We start from the raw sequence: 5,657 nt of genomic DNA, 5'->3' as shown, positions 1-5,657 counted from the left end.
ATATATGACAAACCTACAGCCAGCATTATACTTAATGGTGAAAAACTAAAGTCATTTCCTCTTAACTCAGGAACAAGACAAGGATGTCCACTATCACCACTTCTCTTCAATCTAGTATTAGAATTCTTATCTACAGCAATAATACAAGATGCCAACATAATGGTGATCCAAATAGGGAAAAAAGAAATAAAACTCTTCCTCTTTGCAGATGACATGATCTTTTATTTAACGAATCCCATAGACTCCACTCCCAAATTACTCAAGTTGATTTAAAACTTTGGCAAAGTAGCAGGGTATAAAATTAACCCCCCAAAATCAATGGTTTTTCTGTATGCCAACAATGAGTAAAGTGTTGCCGAAATTAGGAAAGCAACTCCATTTGCAATAGCCCCACAAAAAAATAAAATACCTAGGAATTAACTTAACCAAAGAAGTGAAGGACCTCAATGATGAAAACTTTAAAAACGAAAAAGGAAATCAAAACAGAACTTAGAAGTGGCAAAAACTCCCATGCTCCTGGATTGGAAAGATCAACATCGTGAAAATGGCAATACTTCCCAAGGCTATCTACAAATTCAATGCAACACCTATCGAAATTCCCATCTCATTCTTCAAAGAAACAGAAGAGGCAATCCAAAAAGTCATATGGAACAATAAAAGAACCCAAATAGCTAAAACTATCCTCAACAGAAAGAACAGTGCTGGAGGAATATCAATACCAAATTTCAAACTCGACTATAAAGCCATAGTAATCAAAACAGCTTGCTACTGGCACAAGAACAGACCTCAGAAGCAATGAAATAGAATTGAAAACCCAGAAATGAACCTACAGACCTATAGCCATTTAATCTTCAATAAAGGGGCTAAAAAAATAGAATGGAAGAAAGACAGCCTCTTCAGTAAATGGTGCTGGCTTGGTTAACTACTTGTAGAAAACTAAAGCTAGATGCTTATATATCACGCTGCATGAGAATCAACTCCAAATGGATCAAAGACATCAGAGTCAAAACAGACACTGAAAACATTACAGGATGGAATAGGAGAAACCCTTTGTCTCCTTGGCACAGGCTGAAATTTTCTTAATAGAGACCCAGAAAGACAACAAATTAAAGAAAAGTTGGACAAAATGGGATTGCATGAAATTGTAGAGCTTCTGCATGGCAAAGGACATAGCTTGCAAGATCAATAGAAAGCCCACGGATTGGGGGAAGATCTTCACTAGCCATACATCAACGGACAAGGGTCTCATATTTAAAACATACCTGGAACTCAAAAAATTAAATCCCCCAACAACAAATCTTCAAAGAAACAATTGCCCAATAAATAAGTGGGCTAAATACTTAAAGAGAAACTTCTCTGAAGAGGAATGAAAAAGGGCCAATACATACTTTAAGAAATGCTCAACCTCCCTAACCATAAAAGAAATGCAAATCAAAACAACATTGAGATACCACCTCGTCCCAGGTAGAATGGCTATAATCAAGAACTCTAATAACAACAGATGCTGGAATAGATGTGGACAGAAGTAAACCCTACTGCACTGTTGGTGGGAGTGTAAACTTGTTCAACCTCTTTGCAAAGGAGTATGGAAGTTCCTCAAAAGACTCCACATAGAGCTCACCTATGACCCAGCAATCCAACTTTTGGGCATTTACACAAATGTTCACAAACAAGACCACACTAAAGGTACCAGCACGATATGTTTATTGCAGCATTATTTGCCATAGATAAGATGTGGAATCAACCCTGATGCCCCTCAGTAGATGAATGGATCAAGAAAATGCGACACACACACACACACACACACACACACACACACACACACACACACACACAATGGAATTCTATGCGTCCATCATAAAGAATGACATTGCCCCATTTGTTAGTACATGGAAAGACTTGGAAAAAATTATATTAAGTGAAGTAAGCCAGGCCCAAAGAAATATAGGTCCCATGGTTTTCCTTATTTCCAATAAATAGTATATGCCTGAATCAAGCAGAAAAGCTCAGATAAATTTATGTTAGGGAAATGAACCCTAAATATGTACTCAAATGCTGTTTTCTTTCATGCGATTGTTTCTAACACAAAGATGATATCTTTGTTGCTTTGTATGTCCCTCCCCCATTGTTTAACCCCTGCTTTCACTGTATTTGATGTTAGTATAATTTGTGGAGGGTAAGGGAAAAAACGAATCGTTTAAATAGGGATACAGGTGAAAATATTGCAACAATGAGATGTACAAGTCATTATGTCGAAAACGAACTTTACAACTTTGGTTGTAAAGTTTGTGGGGGGTGATTGGAGGCTTGACTGGGGGGATAGGGGGAGGATGGGATGGGAAGGGGAAACAAAGGAGGATGCTACAATGCTTGATAAGAAATGTACTCATTATCTTGCCCATGTAATTGCAACCCCTTTGTACAGTATTTTCACAATAAAAACAAATAATAATCTAGAAAAAAAATAATTACAATCACCATTACTATGCCAAGAAGCTAGGCTTAACACCTTTATAACTTTTAAAAACATCCTAATTGTAGAACATCATTGAAAGCAAGTTACATTATACAAATAAACTTTTTAACCCTCTTTTGAAGGCCATTTTAATTTTAATTTTAACACATACAAGGGGCAGTTTTAGCAATACTAATCAGATCATCACATCACTCATTTTAACCATCATGTTTTCAGGGTCTATCTGCAGGGAAAAGGGACAGAACAAAGATGGGCAACTCAGCCCCTCCTATGGAATGTGCCTGCACCCAATCTGACTCTTTAAGGTTAGATGAACTGCGTTTGTGCCAGCTTGCCCTCTTTTACTATGTGTGGACTCCTCCCATGGCCAGTCCCACCATCTATGAAGCACCCCTCCCTAGGTCGGTCCCACCACGCATGACCAGCTTAACTACACTTCTGCCTATTCAGCCTCACCCCTAAATATAGATCTTAGGTAGTCTTCTAAATTTTCCCTTTTTTGGGGGGTAGGGAGGTTTGAATAAAATACAGTTTTAGACAGACAGAACATGTCATGTTTTGTAACAGTGCTAAATTGACCTTTCCATTTAAATTTTTAATATTTATCCTGAAATTTTAGCCAAGGGAACTAAATCCCAAACTGCCAAAGCATTTAAAAATATTAAAATTTAAAATAACAGATTTTCTAATTTTTACGTTAAAGAATCCTTAAAAAGCCATTTAAAACAATGTGAAAGTTTTTTAAATTTTTAGTAATGTCTAAACCTCTTAACCTTTTACATTTTAAACTTAAATTCACCCAATTTTTACAGCATGTTGACAATTTTTATCTTGAACATGTTTACAAACACATAGAAAACACACAGATCTTAAAGCGTGCATAAATCAAAATCAGTTTTACATAGATTTTTTCAAAGTTTTTTTAACAAAAATTTAAGACAGTATTTTTTTAAACTCAGTACCTTTGTTAAGCTTCATTTTCCCAGGGCTCCCTTGTTTAGCAAGGCAATTCATCAACGGATCTTTTGAATCCCACCTGTTGGAGAAGGGCTGGTTGAAGGGGTCACCTAAAACTAAACTGGCCTGAATTTTATCCAATTTTAGACAAGAGCACTTTACAAATTGTTACATTGTCAGGACTCGCTGAAAAATCCAAACCAGGTACATAGCCTTCCACACTCTCTGCTCAGGCAGCCTCCACAAGGAGAAAATTCAGCCCAAGACCTGAAAGGAACCAGACTAGTCCAGCAACCTTACATACCTCACAGTGACGGGAGCCTAGCAGGTCTGTGGCTGAGCCCAGCCAGAGGCTAGAACTTTTATTTCCTCAGAGATGTTCAAATAAATAACAAAAATATAAATAAACACAAAAACCAAGAATCCACACTTAAAACAGGTACCAGTTCTAAAACAGAACTAGACAACAGCCAAAAGCTGAGTTGGGGACTAATGGGCCCTCAGTTCATTCCTACTAGAACTGCGCCATTCTCAATCAGCAAGCTGAATTCAGAATCTGTTGAGTGAGCTGGCCACCCTCACCCAGAATTTCCCCACCTCAAAAATAGAACAGAAATGACACCAAAGTAAACAAGACAGACAAGTGGACACAAAGACAAAATCAGATCTCCATGAATTGGGCAACATCTTACCACCAGAGGATTTCTTTTTTTCTTTTTTTTTTTAGATTCCTGCAAATGTTGATCCAGAGGCCTTCCAAGGTGGAGGAGAATTCTCAGTCATCTTGGGGCAAGGGAAAAAAGACCCTGGAAGCCATCCCCTCAGACTGACAGTCTCCCCCCCCATACTCAGACCCTCTGGGCCAAGGCCCGAGGCTAAGATCTTGCTGGTGGCACTTGGTGGTCAGTGGCAGATTCATCTGGCTTAGAGTTTTCCCTGCAGGCCCCTTTCAAAGTTATTGCTAGATCCTGCAGGTTCTCCCTTCCCCCACTGCCTCCTCTTCTAGAGAATAAGTCAACCTTTGATGTCATCCTAAAGTTCCAAAAGTATTAAAACGGGAGAGCGGCTGAGGTGAAAGGAGCGTCTGGCCACCCCATTCGGGGGGCTCCAGGACGCCCGCTGATCTGAAAATGAAAGTTAAATGAACAAGGAAAGGAAAGAAAGAGAGGCGCTGAATTAAAATGGCAACTACAAATGAGACAAAGAGAGCATGCATGTTGATCTCGAGCTCGAATCCACCCCTAAGCCACGGTTGTGGAGGCCAGACGAGTTCCTGTCCCATAGGATGGTGGAGGCCAATGAGTCCCTACCCGGGAGGTGGATAATCTACCCTTAACCCAGAGTAGCAGAGGCCGAACAAGTCATGGTCCAAAAGACGACAGGGTGAAGCGAGACTCCACTGGGGAAGGCTTCCCCAAGGGCCCAGGGAATTTCTTCAACTCGCCTGCTGGCTACCTTGTAGCACATCTACCAATGTTTCTTGCCAGCTCTAAAACCCTACTTGCAAATCAAACACATAACACGCAACATAAAGCAGCTGCACCCCCTCTTACCGGCTAGCTGGACGACTCGCTGATCAGGTATCTGTGTGGCTTATGGGGGGGCTATCCCGGACAAGCTCCCACATAAAGTGCTCAGATTTCGGACGCCCCCTCTCAGACTACCAGAGACCATGATCAATGCAAACAGCAAAGAGTCATTTATTGCAAGCTGGAGCTTGGTCCTATGTGTACTTGGTAACTGGTGATGCTAAGAGGCCCCAAGCATAAAATTGACACAGCTTTTATAGTATCAAACAAACAACTTTAGGGGGTTTCCACACAAGCAAGTTCACAAGTTCAGGGGGTTTATGTCCACCCTGATCACACTTCCCTTTTTCAGCTGGAACACCTGGGCAACTGTTCTGTTCTTTAAAGGTGGGCACGGTTGGTGGCAACCTGCGGTTTTTCTGAGAACTATTTTTCTCTTTGGCAGCACAGCTCTCTTTGGGGGTTACTTTGAGGGCAGCACAGCTCAGGGGGCTTGATCTTAAAATGGAATTACTTTAGGTCTTCAGTTAGGTCCTGAGTTCAAACACCAGGAATGGTGTATGCACACACACACACACACCCCACATGGAGGCACCTTTGCCAATAATATATCATTCCATTATGTTCAGCTCCCTAATTGTCTGCCAGAAGGACTCTTGAATTAATTGTAGCAGTTTGTTTCAACACGGAAATAT

This window comes from Dipodomys spectabilis, unplaced genomic scaffold (genome assembly GCF_019054845.1).
Source record: "Dipodomys spectabilis isolate Male_0828 unplaced genomic scaffold, ASM1905484v1 ptg000406l, whole genome shotgun sequence".
NCBI lineage: Eukaryota > Metazoa > Chordata > Mammalia > Rodentia > Heteromyidae > Dipodomys > Dipodomys spectabilis.
The sequence above is the reverse complement of the archived record's forward strand: the minus strand, read 5'-3'. Positions refer to the sequence as shown.